This window comes from Elephantulus edwardii, unplaced genomic scaffold (assembly GCF_000299155.1).
Source record: "Elephantulus edwardii isolate Elephantulus edwardi_28Jun2011 unplaced genomic scaffold, EleEdw1.0 scaffold00088, whole genome shotgun sequence".
Classification (NCBI taxonomy): domain Eukaryota; kingdom Metazoa; phylum Chordata; class Mammalia; order Macroscelidea; family Macroscelididae; genus Elephantulus; species Elephantulus edwardii.
In genome coordinates, this window is record NW_006399838.1 from 5355717 (window position 1) to 5379012 (window position 23296).

Here is a 23296-nt window from a genome sequence, read left to right on the forward strand (position 1 = left end):
TCTCGTCCTGTGCAATTACTCACTCTGAAAATCCACAGGAGGGTCAGCTAAGGCCTGGTTTCTGACTCGATGGCACACAACTACAACAACAACATACAGAAATGTACTACTAGAAAGAAAGGGTGAAGAGATAAGGAGAAAGAAAGGTTTGGAACAAAAGTTGGACAATCTCTGTGATATGAGGACAGAATGAGAGAGATATTCCTACCACATAACAAATTGTTTTAATATGAAAATAAAAACACAGGAGAAAAAAAATAACCTGGTAGAATTGAAAAATAGAAGACATATAAACAAGGCAAAAGACCACACCCAGAAAACCTCCTATTTCGGGACTGAGTTGTTGTTACCAGTGGTCGTTACTGGTGTGAAATCATGTATATGTTGAATATTCAAAATAGAAACTCGTAAAAACATGACAGGAGCCCAGAGGCTAACCACTGGTCTACCTTAACTACCCAAAGGTATTTTTCCCCCCTTCAAGTTCTTCTCTGTGAGCTACTTCCATTTTCAACCCTCCACAAGTCACTCAGGGGACACGAGAGATCTGTCTGAGTAGCCTTGGAAAAGTCACTGTGTGGTCCACGTCGAGTGCCCCCAAAGCAAAGTAAAAGCAAAGGCACTTGAAGATTGCCAGGCCTTTTTTTAGAGGATACACCCCCGGGGACCGATGCCATCGAGGCCTGTGCTTACAGGGTCCAGAAAACAGCTCTGAACACACAGTTAGTTCCTAGAATTCTTCTGCTGTGACTTTCCAAGTTTGAGTTATGTCAGAACTGGATGGAGCCTTTGCTCACAAATTCCCCGGTCTCATGAGAGGGCGAGGGAAGGAGGGAGAGGAGAAAGAGAGAAGGAGACAGCGTGTTTTCATAAATCGCCCTCACACCCGAGTGTGGACATGAGCTTGCGACCCCCACCCCCACCCCCCGCAGTCTCTATCTGGACACACGTTCTATTGACTGCTATGGTGTGGCTGTTGTTGCTGTTGTGTGTTAGAGTCGGAATCAGTACACATCTGACCCTCCAGTGGGCTTTCACAGGAGTAAATCGGACAAGGTGAGACCACCCATCCTTCTCTCAGAGAGCATCTGGTAGATTCGAACCAGGCGTGCCTCTGAGACTGTACCATGGCTTCTCACCCCTAGCCCATCAGAGCACCTAGAAAGAGCACTAGTAATAAAAGGGAGAGAACGGAAACACATTGAAGAACTTTAAAGAGCATTTCGTTAGCAGTGATGTTAAGGCCAAATATGTGGAGTTTAAATTTCTATTGTTGATGTTGTTGTTGTTATGTGCCATCGAGTCGCCTGTGACTCATAGCGACCCTATGTACAACAGCCCTAAACCCTGCTCTATCCTGCGCCAATCTCACTGTCTCTGACACACCCACCCCGATTACCCCAGTCACTGGATCAATCCACCTCATAGAGGGTCTTCCCCTTCTGCGCTGTCCCTCTAACCTCCCGAGCATGATGTTCCTCTCCAAGGACCTGTCCCTCCTTGCAACATGCCCAAAGTATGTACAATGTTTAAAAGTGAAGATGAAAGATAAAGGGGGGGGGAACATCATCAACAATAAACCACGAGGAGTTCTGTGTTTCCTATTAATATTCTAATAAAGCATAACACTTTGTCCAGTTAATGAGTACTTAAATGAAAAAAACTTCAACAAAGTGATTATAATTGCTTAAAAACAGCCACCTAGCTTTAGCTTAGAAAGCAACTATTTGCAAGGAAGCTACAAAATGATGACAGGGTTTTATAAGATATCGAGAAAGAAGGCCTCTATTAAGGATTTTAGTATTGTTATGGTTGTTACGTGCTGCCAAGTCAGAACTCACTTACAGCTGACCCTCCAGCAGTTTTGTTTAGAGGCTGTGGTCCCACGGGAGGAATCATCCATCTTTCTCTCTCGGGGCAGCTGGTGGATTCAGACCAGCTTTGGGGTTGGCTGTGCAACTCTGTACAACTCTTTACTAGCACACCCTGTCTGTGAAAGGATTGAATTGCTTGATGATGACTGGCCATTTCATTTAGGATGAAAAGCGATGCATCTAAGAAAAAGGAAGTAAGCTGCGAAGTTGGTGACACTGTCACACACAGCCAGGATCACAGAATCGGGAAGCCTGGGGCGTTGGGCAGGGAACTCTGCTGGTGCCACCGGCTGGGTGGTGCTAACACAAAGTGGTGCCTCTCTGGCGGTTCGAATCCCCTAGGAGTTCATGGAAGAAAGAAAGGCAATCTCCTCCAGTGGGTGCTACAGATTCTGAAAACCTTCCGGCAGGTCTGCGGAGGGTTGGTTCTTACTCGACAGCAATGAGACTGAGTTTGAACTGAGGTAGCACAAGGAGACACGGGGTGCAGGAGGGCGTGAAGGTCTTCCCATCGCAGTCCCCACGTAAGGACTGAAGGGCTGGCCAAACCCTCGAGCAAACAGGCACCTGCTGTAACATTTAGAATTCATATTTCTAAATACACAGCAGTTTTTCTTCTTATTTTACATAACTCTAATTGATAAACTCTATGAACTTGGAGCAATTAGGAAAGTGATACAAGTGTTCAGTCTCCTCCTGTGTGATTTACAGCCTCTAGAAACCTGCTCACAGGTCAGCAAAGAGACAATTCCAAATTGACAGCAGTTAAGTTTGGAGGAGATTCAGAAGGACGTATGAGGATTTCCCTTTTTTTAAATTCACCTCTTTTCATTAGAGATTCACCATCTAGAATTCCTGCTCTGGGCCAAGAAAGAGAGAGTGGGGAGAGCCATCTTTATGTGCAGCAAAAGTTCTATTTTTTACAAATAATATCTTCCACCAATTCAAACATACCTCAGGAGAAAGATTTACAGCCTCTGAGAACTCGCTGGAGGGTCAGCATCGGTGCCAACTTGATAGTACATAACAGTATACACATATCTAATCTAATCTTGATTTTATACTGAAATGCACAGTGATCAATTGACTTCAATTTTGAATTAAACTGGCAACAGTTCTGAACAAAATACAGCACTATGTCTAGTAGATGCACTGCAGTTCAATCCATTCATTATACTTAAAACCAGTTTTAGATTCAAGGACAACTCATAGTAAGTCTAGATGGAGCTCTTTTATGTGATTAAAAAATCCAGACAAAAGTAAAGCAGCAAATTCCTTTACCTATTGACACATCGTCTTTCTGAACTAAGGTTCCTAATGTTTCAATCACTTTAAACACTTGTCTATACCGTGATACAAAGCATACACTCCAAAAAAAAGGAACAAGAAACAGAAAAATAAGGTGTTCTGGTGACCTAGCGGTAAGAAGCTGCACTGCAACTGCATAGGCACATGGTTCAAATCCATCAGCCCCGCGGAGAAGAATGACCCATCTCATCTCATGCGGTTTCCTGTTTCTGAAAATCTGCAGCAGGTTCAGCTATGAGTCTATTCTGACTCAACGACCAAGAACTACAACACCTGTAAAGAGAATGGTGGCTTATTTGCCAAGCTTAGTAAAGGAGTTAGAATGCTGCTTCTAAGTCCACACTGTGAGTGTCTATGCCATGCTAACCAATCACTCGTGTGATTTTTTAGGCATATTTCTAGATTCTATGCCTCACTAGTCTCATCTACAAAAAGAAGACAGTAATAGTAGCAATCTCATAAGATTTTTTTAAAGGTAAGTAAATCACCATACAGAGTGATTAAAAGATTACCTAGTACACCCTGACCGCAGTTGGTGAGTGAGCTGAGCTTACCATGACACTGCACTGCCAACCCAAAAGCACACAGTTCAAACCCACCAGCAGCTTTGAGAGAAAAACTGACTGTCTCCTCTCATGGAATTAACTGTCACAGCAAACAGACGGGAGGGCCGGCTACGAGACAGCTTCAACATGACAGTATATAACACCCCAACAATAACTAAGATTTTAAAGCTGCTAGCAGGTCTCCCCCTCGCCTACCCCAGTATACGTTGCTTAACATCTGCTCAGGTGTTATACACTCCTATGCCTGCAGAAGGTGCTTTGGTGGAATCTCTGCCAAGCCCCAGTCACCGATGCTGGTCGCCCTGGTGGAGGCCAGGGCAGCTGGTGGGAGTTCCTGTCTTGAGGTGCATATGTTCAGGCAGTAAATGGACCAACATGGTGGGAGCAGCCAGGGCCCCTGTAACCTGCTCTCTGCCAGGTCACCTCGGCCATGGTCCCTTCCTCCACGGTGCACCTGTGAGCCCTGCCCTGTGACCTGATGTGCACAGAGTCCTGGGCCACCAGCTAGCACAGCCCCTCCCAGCCAGCTGCACTTCCAGCAAGGCCAGCCTCCGGGATATGGATCAGGATACCATTGCACACGATGGATACAATTCCCAGCAGGCTCGTGAAGGCTCCGCTTATCCTGAGCTTTTCCAAGGATTCAACTAAGGATCTGCCTGTATACAACATGGGGCGAGTACACTGTCCCAGTCGCAAAAGTGCGATTTCACAGAATGCTTAACATATGTTAAATGATGGCTACCTAGATTTCTAATGTATTGTTTTAACCAGTAAGGTAAATGACGCTGATTTTTCTAGGAGTCCAGGTATTCTAAAGGAGTAACACCTATATAGCTGACATGGTTAAATATCATAGCTAGGGATGAAAGTGGAGAAAGTCAGGATAGAAGGAAGGGAGTTGATTTGGTGTTAAGATCTTATCAGGTTAAAATAATTTTTTTTCCCTCTCAAGTCAGGCTAATCAACATTGCCCACTCACTGACTCAGGGCCAGCAACTGTTACACGGAAATCTATCTTTTCTCTCATAAAAGCATCCCACCCTTCTTGTCAACAATAAGCAACTCTCTTCACTCTCTCCGTAATGCCCAGTGAAGGCTGTCCAGCCCTTAACAGCCACTTAATAAAAAAACCACTAGGGCAAAGATGGGCAAATAAATGTCCTGTCCATGCCAACTACCATGCAGTGGTAGCAAAGTCAATGTTTTCTTCTATCAACTGGGGTTTCTAAACCTTAACACACACACAAAGCAAAATGACTACCTACAAAGGATGCCTAACTTCCTACGAACTGCCGCTCCGCTGCTGTAGACTGTGGGGTTGGAAGCGACAGAGATGATCGTGCAGAGGCTTTTTAGAGGCCTTCCTCGACACAAGAGGAGAATGCCCATCTTCCTCCCACGGAGCAACTGGTGGATTCAAACTGCTAGCCTTGGCGTTAGCAAAGTAACTCCTCCCCTCCAAGCGCCTAGTAACTAGGTCCTTAGCTTGTGCGGCAAATACTAGACCTCGCCAATAAATACTACCACGGAGGACTGACCCACTGCAGCAAGTGACACGAGGCACAGTACACAGTCCTTTACAAAGTCCTTTTTATAGTCACCCTATAATACAGGATAAGCTTGGGATTCAAAAATGCAAAGAGCATTTTGAAAAGTAACTTAAACTCCCTCATATCACTGAACCTTTTCTTAACAAACTTCTGAGGTTAGTGATACGCCATCACCCAGTTAACAACATATTATGAATGCGTTTTGTGTGGGGAGGCGTGGTGTGTGCGTATAAACCAACAGAAATCGACCATGAGGTGGAAACTTGGTGCTGAAAGAGTTTTCTTTTGCTCAGGAGAAAAATCCGGAATATTCTCACAAGTCTCTATTTACCGAGGCAGGCTGGTTTCTTTACAAAAACATGGCCACAAGTTGCCAGAATAAAAGCATTTCAATGGGGCTCTCTTTTACTTTCTCCCCTTTCTCTGCGTCCTCGGAGAAGCGTCTCTGGTGCATGCTGACTTTCTAAAGGTCTGATGGGACGATGGATGCGACAGTGAACGCTGAAGGCTGAGAGAAATCTTTCTCTCGTCCTCTCTGTGAGTCAGAGAATTCTGAACACAAGAGAATCCATTCAAGGCATGATGGAGTGCCTGAGAGAGGCCGTAATATGTTCACAGTTGGCAAATAGAGATCTGTTTGGACAGTGAGTACAGCCATCCACTCAGCAAACACCCGTTTCCCTCTTAGTTCCCAGCAGAAAGGAGGAGATACGGCCGACCCTGCTTTCAGACTCCAATGCCACTTTGGGACAAACCTTCTAAACAAAATGCCTTTGTCCAATAGCCACAATTGAGTGGGTCCTAGCGGCTTTCCTAGAAGTGATGTCTGTCTAGTCACAACTGAATTTGGGCCCAGAAATAATGTGTAAAGGTTGGGGGGGGGGGGGGCGGGAAGTAAAGAGAAATACACTGGTTTGCACTAATAATAAACAAGGAAGGACTCAATGTCTATGCACCAATCAGCAAGAGGAACAAAGGTATAAATCACCGTGATGCTTCCACAAAGCTCTTTCTCTATGTGAGGTGATTTTGGGTACGTGGATGTTGTTACGACTGCAGTTTGGAAGAACACCAAGTATTATCTTTCAAAGGAAGCTGGAGAAAAGACAGAGCGAATCAAATGCAAACTTCCTGCTGAGTGTGATATCAATCCCCATTACGGCTACAAAATAAAACACTTATGTAATTTTTAAAGAACTGTCAGTTCTGAAAGATAGCTCGGTTAGGAAGTCCTGCTCTGCCCAAGTTTTCCACAAATCATCCAGGGCGTAAGTAGATAGATAGAAAGTCCTGAGGATAAACCAGTGGTCTGTCTGTCTTTCTCCCTCCCCAGCCCCCCTGGGCAGGAACTTATTACATGAGACCCACATGCTCAGACATAAGGGACAAAAGAAATCTGCCAAAATGTCATTTAAGAGAAATACAAAATTGCAGCTTTTAAGAAGAAACAAAATTAACTTTTAAAAAATCTGAGTAACAGTTCCAGGAGGCAGCTCCAGAGGGCGTGCCCCAAGACATTTGAACTGTTCACAGCTCGTAATACTGACAAATGATTACGGGGCCCCAGTTCACCAAGCTGTGGGGTAGCGCCATCCACTTCCTTCTGCTCCTGTGTAACTTACTGCTGGTAACACATACTACAGACAATGTTGCAGCACATAATTTGCTGACACTATTATCCTCAGATATTCACTAGCAGATGTTCAGTTTTCCGATTTAATGCTTAAAACACTGGTGTATAGACTGCATTTTCCAAACTGAACTAAGGGCTTCGGCTGCTTGGAAACACAGCACAACGGCTGATGGCTCTGCAAAAGTCAACAGGCAGTCTCAGGAAGCTGTGAGATGTTGCTGAGAAATGCATGATGGAAAAAAAGAAAAGGATCAAACAGGCAACTCTCACTAACTTTTTGAAAATGCCACCCCATGCCCAGAGATGACCCAGAGGTTTCCACAAGCAGAATAAATGACTCTAATGGAAAAAATGCCCCCACCATCTAACCCTTTTTCACCCTCAAGGAAAATGTTTATGATTTGTGAATATCAATATTAAAATACAGCTGTAATTTTATAGGTAATGTTTCTAATCCCCACACATACACAAAACCTGGATTTATAAAAACACTGGTAACAAACCTTTTTTAAAAAATGGCGTATTTGACCCAGGCTACAGCTGACCGCCAACAGAGTTGTCAAAACAGAATTCCATCCAAAGTGAGGGCTGCCTGTATTAAATACACGCTTTATCCTATCCAATCAATGCCCTCTGCGCTTATGTCAAAATAATGGGGGAATCTCTGAACCCAGAGAACTCTGCACGTGATACATTTCTAAGAAAAAACTTTCTTCCTCAAGACAACACGTGGACTTAGGAAAATTACCACCAGCCCTTGGACAATGCAAACTGAGAACAGTTTTTACACATTTAAAAGAGAGTAAAATAAATGTTATTCTATTGTTTATAGTGTCGCTATGAGTTAAAAACAGATGGATAGCACCCAGTGACGTACTAGAGAATATGCACTAGAAACTGTGTGTATGTGTAGAGTTACCACTGTGCCCTTTTCAGAAAATATTTGCTGAGCCTTGTTCTAACCCATTACAAGTCTCAAATAAGAACTGCTGATTCCATGAAGCCAAGTCGTGAATGTGGTTTCAATAAATGACTTTCTGTCGTCAGTGACCAGACAAAGGAGAAGCAGCGGCAGCAGAGCTGAGGCGCTCTGATACAGTCTATTCAATCGCCAAGACAGTATAAGCAGGACACTTCTAAGACCTCACAGAGAGACCGGTGACTCTGTCCTCGAATCCTTCAAGCAGAAGGCCTGAATGTGGTTCTAAGCTTGTGCACCTCACATGAAGCCAATACCGATCTGTCACTGGACGTCTGTGTGTGGCCGTGATGCAGACTTTAGTAGAGTTTCCAGGCTAAGAGTGACCAAGATGAAAGGCCTAATGATCAATCCATTTCCAAAAATCGGTCAACGGGAAACCTGTGAATCCTAAAAGGACAATCTACAACTGACCCCGGGGATAGCTCGGGTCCAGACAGTTTCATCGGTCACCCACCCGGTTCCCAGAAGTCTGAACTGGCTCAACAGTAGCTAACAACAACGAGAAGCCTTCCTATTAAGTCAAACTCTTTATGCTTTGGGAGAGTACCCAATAAACGAAGCTTGGACCATGTTACTTCACTTACACAACAAAGAAGAACTGTCAGTCATCCTTATGAGAAAAGGTCGGTTACGATCAAATGGGTCAAAGAGTATATAAAAGAAAGAACTTAAGAGAGGCTGGGAGTGGTGTTTACTTGTAAACCGTGAGGCTCCCTGGCCTTTGTGTGGAATATGCCAACGGAAATACCTACCACAGAAAGGACATATCACAGAGACAGGCAGGCCTATAAAACTTTTCCTTTTTCTTCCTATATAACATGACTTTAAATAAACCAGACTGCATTGTCTTTTAAGGTTAAATTTCTTTTTCAATGGATAAAGGAAGGAAACTTCTTTTGAAGGGAACTATTTACAAAAGCTTAATATTCAATAACAAAGAAACCAAAAAGAAAAGTCTCCAAGGAGGAGGAAAGACCAGGATAACAAGGAATTCTGGGTGACGTGATCTCAAGTTCTGATCTCAAGATGGCCAGCTCAAAAGCGTTCTGTCTGCCGGCTGATATATGGGATTTGCCAGTTCACATGCCGTTCAGCTGACTTTTAAGAAGGGTTAAGATCAAACCTCAAAATTCCATCCACTCAAGAGTTTATTTGTGCTTCTTGAAAATGACATCATAAAACTGAACTTCTTTAGAACAAATTCTTTAGAATCTGGTAATACATATAGATTATTCTAAGCAATATGTATCCATGACCCACAAAGTACAAGTAGGTCACATTCTGTAAAATATGAATTTCAGATACACAAAACAGTTTCATTTGTTTTACATATGTCCCCTGCAATACTTGACACAGACTTCCACTGAGTTTCTAAGGGTATGGAGGTTTTCAGAATTAGACTGCCACATCTTTGTTCCCAGAGAGCAACTTGTGGGTTCAAACCACTGACCTTCTAGTTAGCAACCAAAAACTGCACGCACGCTGCATGATACTTGTGCACCACGGAGTTCCTCTGAAGATACAAAGGGGCCCCCGAATCGGCTAAAGAGTAGTGATTTCGTCCCGGAGAGGGTGAAGCCTGGCTGCGTAGTTACAAACAGCCAGGGTACACATGAAATAGGACTTGGCTGCACCACTTGAAAGCAGGTGAAGACGACCAAGATGGGTGGGAAGGAAAGCAGTCCCGCATGTCCTGGGGCATGCCCCATGAAGGGGACTTGGAGAAGTTTTAGCTAAACATGAAACGTTTCTGAGGTTCTTGATAACACTGTTATGAGTACGGTAAAACTCTTCTAGGAGTACAAGGATGTTCCCTTGGAAACTGTTCAAACATATCTGTGTTATGTCTCATGTGGGTTGCCATGACCCAGGTTAACTGCTTGGAAGGCAGCTATGCTTAACCATTTACCTGCCCTATGAAATCATGCTTTGCTCTATGCGTTAATTTTCTGCTAATAAAAGCAGGGGCTCTGAAGCTGATCGGGGCCATTAGCCTGAGAGAGTTCTTGGTCCTCTGGAATCACATTTCACTTTGCTAGTCTTCCTTCTGCTCTACTCACGAGAGACAATAAGGCTGCTTCTTGGAGGCAAGGATTTTGAAGCTACATCTGACATACTTTGGACATGTTCCAAGGTGGGATCAGTCATGCTTGGGAGGGTGGAGGGACAGAGCAGGAAAGGAAGAACCTCGATGAGATGGATTGATTCAGTGACTGGCGTAAAGCGGACAGGTGTGTCAGAGACAATAAGATTGGCACAGGACAGAGCAGGGATTAGGGCTGTTGTACACGGGGTCGCTATGAGACACAGGCAACTCAATGGCACATAACAACAACAATAAATATATGTTATACATATGACACAATCCTGATTGCTAAAACTGAGGAGGACCTGAAGCACTTGCTGCAGAAGGTCAGGGACTGCAGCCTTCAATATGGATTGAGGCTCAATATCAAGAAGCCAAAGTTTCTCACCACTGGGCCAATTGGCAGCATCAAGATGGATGGAGAAGAGATTGAGACTTTTCATAGCTTTAGTTTGCTTGGCTCCACAGTCAACACTCTTGGCACCAGCAGCCAGGAAATTAAAGATATAGTGTGATGGAAAAGTCTGCTGTTAGGGACCCCTCCAAAGTAATTAAGAGAAATGGTGGCACTCTGGAGACTAAGGTGTGCCTGATACAGGCCATGGTCTTTGCAATCACTAGCTATACATGAGAGAGCTGGACAATGACTAGGGAAGATAGAAGGAGAATTGATGCCTTTGAGCTGTGGTGCTGGAGAAGAGTATTGAATATATCACAGACTGCTAAGAAAATGAACAGACTCATACTGGAGAGGGTGAAACCAGGCTGCTCCTTGGAGGCAAGGATTCTGAAGCTTTGTCTGACATACTTTGGACATGTTGTAAAGAGGGACCAGTCCTTGAAGAGGGACGTCATGCTTGGGAGGGTGAAGGGACAGTGTAGGAGAGGAAGACCCTCTATGAGGTGGATTGATTCAGTGACTGGGGTAATGGGAGTGGGTGTGTCAGAGACAGTGAGGTTGGCACAGGACAGAGCAGGGTTTAGGGCTCTTGTCAATATGGTCACTATGAGTTGCAAGTGACTTGACAACACCTAACAACAACAATAACACAGAGCTACCATGCCTTTAAATCCTTGTGGAAGCAGGCTGCCTCATCTTCCTCCCTCAAAGCATCTGGTGGGCTCAAACCACAGACTTTTCCATTAATGAGAAAATACCTTAGACACTGGAAGCTCTTTCCTTTCGTTACGGCAGGTTATTGAGACTGCAGGTGAAACCTGAATGACGTCTGAGGATGAGGTGGTAAATCCACACACACGGACCGTGGCCCAGTCGTAAGGAATTGTGCTGTCAACTCAAAGGTATGCAGTTGGAAACCAGCATCTGCGCCACAAGAGAAAGACTTATGTCTCCGAGATCCTGCTGGAAAGCCATCTACGGGCTGATTCTGACTCAACGGTACCAGCAGCAGCAGAAGCCGCAATAACAATGCACAAATACACTCATCTCTTATGGCATTTTCGAAAAAGTACAGCCAGAGTGCTCCTTGGAGCCAAAGGCAGTGAAGATTCTTCTCACATACATTGGGCATGTGGTTAGAAGAGGCTGTTCCTTGGAAAGGGACCAGAATGTGTGGAAAGGTGAAGGGTCGGCAAAATAAAGAGCCTCTAGATGAGGTGGATCGACACAGAGACTGCAGCAATGGGCTCAAGAGTGTAAGAGATGACGATGGCGGCACAGGACAGCACAGGGTTCAGAGCTGTCATTCAGAGGGTTGCTCTAAGTCATATTCGATTCAATGGCACAACAGTGACCTACAAGATAATGTCCTCATATATAATAGAAGCCAAGTTTATGTACTTGAAGGACCTCATATTCATGGACCTGCTGACAGGGTGGAGGGGTGGTTTGGGAGGGGGTACGATCTTAGAACTAAAATTATCTCCACCAAGTAAACTGGTTTGGCCTTGAAGAGCACTACAAGAGTGCTTCGTACTTTCTGCATACAAACTTATGTAAGTTTGAAATGTCTTAAAAATTGCAGAGTTACTTTTAAGAAATGATGGGAAGAGAGACCTTGCTTAAGACATTTATTAAACACGAACATGTAAGAAATGTCTATGGCCGCAGTCCCTCCTGGAAAGCACCTGTCAGTCTTTCAGGATATGAGGAGGTGAGGCCTCATCATCCCTTCACAGGGACCATTCTGATTTCACTGGATTCCGAGGCCTGTCTTCACGCTCTAGTCCCTCACCTTCTAATCAGAACGGAACCGACTGTCAATATGCATTGTTGAAGAAGCCCAGATCACAGACATACGTAAACTTGCCGCACCTCTCAAATCCACTTGTCCATTTTAGAGATGCGTTATTTACTGAAAATTAAGGCTAGCACCTAAAATGATAAATTGCAAGGCCAAGGAAAAAAAGAAATGGAATTGAAAAACACCAAATGAGTACAAGAAAGAAAATAAAAATTTAAAAATCTAAAAAATATGTCACGACAATGAAAAGGTTTTGTGGATGAGGGCTTATCATATGATAAGTACCTAAATTTATAAAATGCAGAGAAGCATTTGATGGTCCCTGATAATGCTTTCTATAATAATTGACACTGTATGTTTACAAAAGCTCATATGAATTTTCAAAATTCACATTAAGCATTTCACATAATCTCATGTAATCCTCACAACTCTGGGAGGCAGAAACTTCTAACTGTTTTACTATTCAGGAAACTGAAGACTAGAGACATTATGTAATTCACTTAAGGTCAAATGTTTGAGGCTAAAGAACTGAAAGTGAACTCAGAAAGGCTTCGACATTCATGGCTGGTACACATTCCCATGTGTTTATACTTTTTACCCCAGTTCTACAGCCTGGGCTGTGAGTGATTCGAGAGCTACCACAGAAAGTGAAAAAGACTTGAAGCACTTGCTGTAGAAGATTCAAGATTACAGACTTCAATACAAGTTCCATTTCAACATCAAGAGAACAAAAATCTTTACCAATGGACCACTAGGCATCCTGTTAATCAAGAAAAGACTGAAGTTGTCAATGATTTCATTTTTGTGAGATCCACAGTCAAACATCTATAGTAAGAGCAGTTAAGAAATCAAAAGGTGGTGAGCTCTGGTGGCCGACTGGCAAGAAGTTGCACTGCAATCCCAGAGGTGTGTGGTTCAAATCCACCAGATGCTCTGCTGGAGAAGGAGGATAAAAATCTCTTTCTGTACCAGTCACATCTGATTTGATGGTACACACACACACACACACACACACACAATAATAATAAAATAAGAGAAAAGAAAGAAGCCCCAAATCTGAGCCAATAAGGTGACAAGGCCCGTAAAAAAAAAAAAAAAAAAAAAAAAACAAAAGGCACATCACACTGGGAATATTTCCTGTCAGGGATCTGTCCAAAGTGCCAAAGAGCAAAAATCCCAATTTAAACCCTAACATGCACCAGATCCAAATCCTAGCCTCTTAATTTGCTTCACATGCATCTGAAAGTTAGACAGTGCATAACAATGACAGAAGAATTAATGCCTATGAACTGCAGTGTCAGAGGAGAGCATTGTATATCCTGCAGACAAAAGAACTAACAAGTCTGTGTAACTCGGGTGCTCCTTACAGGCAAGGACGGTAAAACCTCTCACGTACTTTGGGCATGTTGTCGGGAAGGCCAAGTTCTTAGACAAAAGACAACATGGTAAGAAAGGCAGAGGGTCAGAAAGGGGAAGACAGTCCCCAGGACGAATATACATCAATGGCTTCAGCAGGTCAGAAATTGTGAGGACGGTGCAGGAGAGGTCAAGGTTCTGAGCTGTTGTCCATCGGGTCACTAGGAATCATAGTAGACTTGATGGCACCTAACAACAACAGTATAATCAGGAGACTGCCTTCCGACAGGAATAACCATTTCACCTTCTCAAAAGGTGACCTGTAAAAACACACTTCAAGATGTATGTGAATATTACAAGAAAATAACAGGGAAGATATCTAAGTTAAACAAAATTAGAAACATCTGCTATACAACTTCTCAAATTCTTTCCCACGTTAACGTGCAATGTGACAGTCCAAGAACACAAAGTGGTGTCTAACGCATCTGATACAGAGAACTTTCTGTAATCACGTAAATGGACAAAAGAAATGTCTTTGCCCTTATCAGAAGTGTTAACCTGGTGTCAAGCCTTGGTAACTTTTTCTTTAAAAAGAAGCTAAATAGTATAGCATTACCTCTTTTATAAAACCTTAGAACCTTTCATAGCAAGAGCAATTTGGATCAAGCTACTAAACTAAAATAATTTCACACAATTTTTTCCCTCACAATCACAATCTTTAGTCTTGCCTACTTTATAAATCACTCTCTTAGAAAAGAAAAATGGCATACAAAATTAAGGAAAGGGATTGAATACACCATTCAATACTTTCATCATGCTAATACCAGTAAAAACTACCTTAGTATCTTATATCACAGCACCCTTTCATAACAGATTTAAAATAACATGGGCTTTCTTTTCTGTCCCTCTCACAGACCCAGGTTTGTTTCCCTTCTTGATGAAAAATTACTTATAACCTGGGAAACAAATTCTATACAGTCCTCCACAGCTCTGGTTAACAGCTTCTCAGTGGCGCTAAGGAGGAGTCCTGGAAAGCCATTTCTTCACCACGGCAACTTGATAACACAGCAGGTTGCTTAGCAACGTGGTAGTCACAGTTACCATTCACCGCGGTATTAGAGTTAGGTTACCCACCCGGGTGGAGGCCAAAAGAAGAAACTTGCTAAATCTATGGCACAAGGTAAGAAGACAAGACACACATACAGACGCACACATGCCACGCTCCTGGGCATCACCTACAAAAATGAAGTTCTTATGTGACTCTTTGCGCTTGATGAGTAGATATTTATAAACACAATTTCAAATTCAAAATCAATCCTTAATGCTCATAATACTGTTTTTTAAACGTGAACCTAGGTGCATGATCCATGCCATAATTAGCATCCTTTCAGTAGAATATTTCCATCCACAAGGTAGCAGTACCACGGATAATTCTGCTGAAATGATTTCATAGAAGCTGTACTGTTGTTGTTGTTGTTGTTGAAGCTGTACTAGCATTCAAATATAAAGAGGAAAAACTTGAGGAGGATGGACGCAGCATTCTTAAACTCTACCCGGAACACAAATGTCAAAGGCATCGCGACAATTCCCATTTTGGGTTTTAAGAAGCTCTAGAAAGAAAATTTAAAGTTTACTTTTAAAATCGTATTTTTATATAACCACTTACGGGTATGCCTGGTTTTAGTTTACAATTTGCTCCTACTGCCAGGTTTTGTTTGCAAGTTAAGATTTGTGGCAACGCTGAACTGAGCAAACCTATCTGCACCATTTGTCCAACAGAACACATACATTTTGGTAATTCTTGTAGCATTTCAAACTTCCTTTACTATTATAATAATTGTTCTATTACTCTGTGATCAGTGGACTTTTGACGGCATTACTGTCATTGCCTCAAGGCCCAAGAAGCGCCTCCACATAAGACAGTGAACATACTGATCAATGCCACTGACGATAGAGAAATCAGGCCAATGAATGAACACAAATGACCTGCAAGTGTCCAAGTGAAAGGAAGAGTCCATCAATGCAGCCAATTTCCTTTCTGTCTTATTTTCGAGATACTGCCACAACCACCCCAAAGTTACACAACCACCACCACCACGGTCAGTCAGCAGCCGTTTACACTGAGGTTCAACTTTCATCAGGGGGGAAAATAAATCATGACCCTCTGAAGGTATGTTTTGTAATTGTCTTCGAATAGGTCCTTTGTGTTTCTAGTTAGATTTGTTGTTGTTGTTATGTGCTGTCGAGTCGCTTGCGACTCATAGCGACCCTATGTACAACAGCCCTAAACTCTGCTCTGTCCTGTGCCAATCACACCATCTCTGATACACCCATCCCGATTACCCCAGTCATTGACTCAATCCACCTCATAGAGGGCGTTCCCCTCCTGCGCTGTCCCTCCACCCTCCCAAGCATGATGTCCCTCTCCAAGGACCGGTCTCTCCTCACAACATGTCCAAAGTATGTTAGACGGAGCCTCAGAATCCTTGCCTCCAAGGAGCCACCCAGTTTGACCCTTTCCAGGATGAATCTGTTTGTTTTCCTAGCAGTCCATGGTACCCTCAATACTCTTCTCCAGCACCCCAGTTCAAAGGCATCAATTCTCCTTCTATCCTCCTTAGTCACTGTCCAACTCTCTGATGCATAACAAGTGATAGCAAAGAACAGGACCTGTATCAGACACACCTTAGCCTCCAGAGAGACACCATTGCTCTTCAGTACTTTGGAGAGGTCCCTAACAGCAGACTTTCCCATGGCAATATGTCTTTTAATTTCCTGCCTACTGGTGCCTAGAGTGTTGACTGTGGAGCCAAGTAAACTAAAGCTGTGAACAATCTCAATCTCTTCACCATCCATCCTGATGCTGCCAATTGATCCAGTGGTGAGAAAAATCTTTGTCTTCTTGACATTGAGCCTCAATCCATAGTGTAGCCTGCAGTCCTTGACCCTCTGCAGCAAGCGCTTCAGGTCCTCCTCAGTTTCAGCAAGCAGGGTTGTGTCATCTGCATAACACAGATTGTTGATAGATCTTCCACCAATCTTGACCCCACATTTCTCCTCATAGAGTCCAGCCTCCCAGATAATCTGCTCTGCTTACAGGTTCAAAAGGTATGGAAATAGGACATATCCCTGGTGTACGCCCTTCCCAATTTTGAACCATGCAGTGTTCCCTTGCTCTGTTCTGACTGCCTCCTGGTCCAAGTATAGGTTTTGAATTAGCATGATCAAGTGTTCTGATATTCCCATTCTTCTCAGACTAACGCACTAGGAAAAAACATTTGTGTGACATCCTCTTAGGACACTCGATGTGTACAGTCTGTGTCGCTGTATGTGTATGCACATGTGTGTACACACACACACACACACACACACACACAACCCTTAAAACTAAGAGCCAGACTAGTTCAGGTAGGTCTACACTCATATATTTCAGAAGATTAGCATTTTACAACATATCTCTTCATGGCTTGAAACAAAGAACTCCTATCATGTTGAAAATAAGAAAGAATTGAGATAACAAAACTAAGTGAAACAGAAGAAAGCTTTGGGCCTAATTTAACACAGGCTTGAAACGCTTACTGATAAACATCAAGACAAAAAAACAAAAAAAGGAAAAGAAAAGCTGTTACAACTGGACCAATAAACAACACCATAATTAAGTGGACAAAATGCTAACGTTGTCAAGGATTTGGATCCACATCTAAAACCCATGGGAACAGCATTAAGAAGTCGAATGATGCTCACAATAAGGACATTTGCAGGGAAAGATCTCCTGAAGGCGTTAAAAAAAGCAGACATCACTCTGAAGTCTGAGGTGCACTCAGGAGTCCTGGTATTTTTAGTTACTTCACATACATGTGAAAGCCAGACAGTGGAAAGGAAGAACGCGGAGGAAATGAGGATTTTGAATTATAGGGTTGGTGACTAATAACTATGCAAATCCCCTCTCTCTCTCTGCGTGTGTCATACAGATATATATCTGCATATGAAGAGAGCTCCAGTTATCTAGTGGGATGTATCATCAACCCACAGGCATGTACTTCAAATCCACCAGCTGCTCCACAGGAAAAAGGTGGCGATCTCCTCCCATCTGATTTACAGCCTCTGAAAACTGGCTAGAGGATCGACAGTGAGTTCTAACAACACATCATCACCAGTGCTCCCTGTGCGTGTATTTATACACACACACACACACACACACACACACACACAGTCTGCATACAAGAAAACGCAAAGAATGAGGCTAAAACGAGTCAGAATCAGCTCTGTGACTGGTGACTTTTCACCAAATCTCTGTGCCTCAGTCCCTCCATCTGGACATAGGTTCATTCTATAATCTCTTATTCCCAAAATCATTTGATTCTTTAAATGAGAAAATTTTGAGTTCTTTAATATCTTGTCATTAAACAAAAGACAATAGTTATCTAAATAGAGAGGTTTTAATATCTAACCATCACCACACACACACACACACACACACACAGAGAAGTTACACTAACCTATCCACTTCAGCCTGTTAACATTGACAGGATGGCGGGGAGAAGAAAAGCAATTGAAGGGAGGGAGAGTTTCATGGCATAAAAACGGTGTGTGGAGCAGATGCTACAATCAGATTCCTACTGTGAGAAGAACACTAAAAGCATTTCCACCTCACCTTATTAGAACTCCTGTTACTGTGAGCTATCTGTAGGCTTTTCTGAGAGTGTTACGTTTGGAACTATCCGGGTTTAAGAAGCCGACAAAGAGATCTCACACTATAAACGTCAAGGTGCTTTTTTCTGACTTTCTCCCATTCCCACAGCATCAACCCCACGGCCCCCCACTTCTGCTTACCCTGACTGCTTGGGGGCACAAACCCAAAGCAGGAATTCCGAGGGGTCAGAGACTCAGAGTACATATGTTCTGACAACAAGGAACCCACTGGAGCACACAGGGACCAGGTTCAGGGTGGAGCACGTCAAATCCTGCTGCCTCTGCTGGGTCCCCAATGACCACAGTTGTTAACTGTAAACTTGGTTGAATTACTTGGCTTCACTGAGCTGTGATCCCTTCATCCATAAAATAAGGATTAAAAAATAGCACACTGCCAAGACACAACCAACAACCGAGAAGTGTTAGTTGCTGCTATTAAAAAATCATCAAAGGTAACAATTATACCTTTTCCTGGCATCTTACTCCACTGGGAAATGGGTGATAAATGGGACGGAATGGTGTGATCTTTAAGCATGTAATCAAATTTTCTTGAAAACATTTTCTAAAATTATCATTTATCATTGGATTTCAGAAGGAGCTGCTTTCACACCCTGAAAATGGTACCGACTACCTCGTTGCCATGGTGAACACCTGTTGAGGTAGCCGCACCTTGTCAAGGAAAATTGAAACTGAAAGCAATTTACTATCAAGGAAGGTGATACAGAAGGGCCATCTGCAGTGGGTGGGATTCGCTGGACTCTAGCTTTGCTTCTGAAAAAGAACATTGCTTAAATGACAATATTTTGATAAAGAATTTTAATATTCTCTTTAAAATGGTACTATGAAAGCAAATGATGCTTAATAAGAACAACTATAAGTATCTTATTTTTATGATTAAAATGTACTAAATAGAGGCAAGTCTGGTGTCCTATGGAAGCAAATATTAAGAAGAAGATTCCATTATCCAATTACAATTACATAGTAAATACATTTCAAATGCTTCCCTTTCCACTGAGATGATCATTCACAAGGTTCTTCTCAGTGCCATAACGAAGTAAGAATGAACTGAACAAAATTATGAATAGAGCACAAAAAATGCACTCCAGTCAAGAAAAAGGAGATAAACCAAACACACTTCATCCCCAAAGCTGATGCTGTTTGGTTCCCCTGAGTTGGAATCAACTCACAGCTTCTCCTCTGCTCAGTTTTCAGAGGCAGTAAATCTCAAGACAGGAGAACTGCCCTTTTGACACCCTTAAATCAGTCGATGGCTTAGAACCACGTGTCTTTGGGTTGGCAGCACAGTTACCACCAGGCCCCCCAAGTCCACCCCACAGTGACCCTACAGGGCAGAGTCCAACTATCTACACAGAGCCCACGTTGTACGCATTTACAGAAGCTGACTGCCAGGCCTTTCTCTTTTAGAACTGCTTATGGAGTCTCAAAACACAAACATTACGAACACATAACCCCGGCATCACCAGGGCTCCTTACAAATCACATAGTTCAGTCTGAAGTGTTGCCAAGAGTGTTAAGACATCTAAAGTGGAATGAAGGACTTACAATAATAACTTCTGCACATTTTAAGGACAGGACAGGCTGGGGTTGGTATGGAATTACGAACAAGGAAATAGAAGCAACAGAGACCCTACGACACAAAGGTGCAGAGCGTGTGCTCTTCCGGAAACCTCTTTCTCTGAACCACCTTCATTCTCATTACTGGTTATGAAAGGACAGTGGGAAACATACGTTGTCACAAAGCACTGATTTCTATTGGGACTTTGAAAAATTTGCTTAAGAATAAAATGGATTTCAATTATAAAAAATCGAGTGAGGTACATAAGATTCCCATCTGCATGGTGTTAGCTTTTTTTGGCTGTAGGACTAAGAACAGTCAAACAGGCAAAAAATCACCAAGTAAAAAAATGAACCCTTCTCTCTGATACACTGTCATTATCTAGTAAATAAGGAGAATTTGAGTGCTATTTCCACTTAAAACAATTATTATTTTTCAAAATTAACAAAATTCACATAGTGGTGGAGGTGGTGTTGTGTACCGACAAGCTGGAACCGACTCACAGCTGACTCTCCTGCAGGTCTTCAGAAGCAGTTAATCGCATGGGAGGAGATTGCCCATCCTTCTCCCACAGAGCAGCTGGTGGATTCGAACCACGTGCTTTCGGGATAGCAGCACAGCTTCTAATCACGAGGCCAACAATGCTCTGAGCACTGACACGCATGGGTATATACGGACACATTTGCACATAAACGGAGGGCCCTCTAGTGGCATAGTGGGGGAAAGCTGCACTACAAGACCAAAGGTCTGTGGTTTGAGCCCACCAGCTGCTCGGTGGGGGAAGGATGGGCAATCTTCTCCCTTGTGATCTAAAGCTGCTGAAAACCAGCTGGCCGGTCAGTTAGGAGTTGGTTCCCACTTGGCGATACATGACAACAATGCCACATACGTGTATGTGTGGGGAGTTCTAAGAGAATACGTAATGCACTTAATAGGTGGTAACACACATAATTTAGAGGGAAGAAGTTGTATGAATATTTTCGGGGTGTAGATAAACATAAAACACAGAGCTGACAGTCTGAATCTAGAGATGAAGAAAAGCCCAGTGTTTCTGAAGCCGCACTGACACACAAGGGCCTGCGAACCACTTCTGTCTCTGAGGGAGGGAGCTGTCATCTGGCAACGAAGCGTGTGAGGTACCAACCAGCCACCTTGAACGATGCTACAGTCAAGATGGCGCAGTTGTTCCTCAGTACCGTCTGCACCTATTAAAAAAGGAAGGGTTAAAAACACGTGGCCAATGGTATCTTTGGCTTTGGTTGATGATGATGATGTTGTTATATGCTGTCGAATCACCATTGACCCATAGCAACCCTCTGGACAGCAGCTCTGAACCCTGCCCTGTCCTGAGCCAGTCTCATTAATTCTGACACACCAGCCCCCATTGCCCCAGTTACTGTGTCAATACATCTCATGTGGGGTCTTCCTCTCGGGCGCTGTCCCTCCACCCTTCCGAGCAGGTTGTCCTTTTCCAAGGACTGGTCCCTACTGGACCTGTGCCCAAAGTATGTGAGACAGAGCTTCAAAATTCTAGCCTCCAAGGAGAGACTTGGTTTCATCCTCTCCAAGACAGACCTATTTGCTTTCTTCGCAGTCTCTGGTATGCTCAAGACTCTTCTCCAGCACCACAACTCAAAGGCATCGATTCTTCTTCTGTCATCCTTAGTCACTGTACAGCTCTCTGAAGCACAGCAAGTAATGGAGAAGTCCATGGCCTGGGTTAGGCACACCTTAGTCTCCAGACTGACATCACTGCTTTTCAGCACTCTGGAGAGGTTGTTGACAGCAGATTTTCCCAATGCAATTTGTCTTTTGGTTTCCTGACTGCTGGTTTTAAGAGTGTTGATTGTGGAGCTGAGCAAGCTCTAATTATTAGCAACCTCAATCTCTTCTCTATCTAGCATGGTGCTGCCAATTGGCGCAGTGGTGAGAATCTTTGTTTTTTTTGATGTTAAGCTTCAAACCATATTGAAAACTACAGTCCCTGAACTTCTGCAGCAAGAGCTTCAGGTCATCTTCAGTTTCAGTAAGCAAGGTTGTGGCGTCTGCCTAACACAGTTTGCTGATTAATCTTCCTCCAATCCTGATGCCACATTACCCCTCACAAAACCCAGCTTCCCTAATGATCTGATCTGCATATAGATTGCAAAGGTATGGGGACAGGATGCATCCCTGACACACTCTTTTCCTAATTTTGAACTATGCAGCGTTTCCCTGCTCTGGTTGATGGTAACATTTAAAAACCACGTGGTGAGGTGCTTGCAATGAAACGATAACAACAATATAGCTCCCCCAACTCTCTGAGAGAGACGTTAGCAGGGAAGTGAAAAATCCCCCATTTCTCTCCATTCTGCTGAAGACAAAACTGAAGGTAGGAAAAACCTTTTCCATTTCTAGGATACCCCTCTCATCTATTTCACTGTCTTACATGCAATTCTGGTGACCTAATGGGTAATGAATTGTGCTGTTAATGCAAAGGCACATGGTTCAAATCCACTAGCTGGACTCTCATCCCATGCAATTCACAGCCTCTGAAACCCCACTGGAAGGCCAGCTACGAGTCATCTTAGATTTCCTGGCACATAACAGCAGTAACATGTTGGTGTGAGAAGTAGTTAACAGGAGTGAAGACAGCATGGAGCCAGAAACTAGGAGTCAGACACGGGGGCAATGGTGTGTGCACTGTGCCTTTGGTCAAGCTGAAGTGGGTCACCAGGGCTTTTTCCAAAGCTAAGAGAGAAGCCTCTACGTCTGGTGGTGTCTTTTCTGAGAGGTCACCCTTGAATATTTTCTACTCGTAAATCTTTACATTCCTAACTGACCTAAGACGGTATGTACTTCCTGGTCCTTGAAGGAGAGCATCTGCCCCACACTCAAATCCTTAACTTGTAGTTACTTTCAAAATGGTGAGAACAAAAGTTCTATCCTGTGGGCGTGAAGGAAGTAATTCTAAGAATACTTAATTCCTGAGAGTTCTTGAAGCATCTCCATCTTTTCAAAGCTGTCTGCATGCACCACTGTCTTCCTCTTCTGGGCTCTCAATTGAGGCGTTAAAAAATACCAAACAAAAAATTAAACACACCAATCACCAACATCGTTTAAAAACAACAAACAAAGGTATAGCCTTTCCCTTCTAACTCTTCAATTCCAATAAAATGGAAGATGTGGTCCCTCAAAATAACTGTGGCTTTCAAGAGCTCGCCACTCACTGAGTACTCCAATGGACTTTTGAGAGACGTAAAGAAAGAAATCTACACTAAATTACTGAATATGTCAGATAAATTATTTTCATCATAATGAATCACACAACAAATACAGAATCCTGTTTTCCAGCAACTGGTCACATTTTGCTGTAGCAAAGGTAAAGATAATCTTTAATATGGATTGAAGCTCAACATCAAGAAGACAAAAATTGTCACACTGGGCCAATTAGCAGAACCATGATGGAAGAAGAAGAGATTGAGGT

General features: G+C 43.2%; 1 protein-coding gene across 2 annotated transcripts in view; it reads right to left on the reverse strand.

The window, feature by feature from the left end:
* The window catches only part of FNDC3B (fibronectin type III domain containing 3B), a 406030-nt gene that overhangs the window by 187285 nt on the left and 195449 nt on the right, over positions 1-23296 (reverse strand). The window lies entirely within an intron of this gene.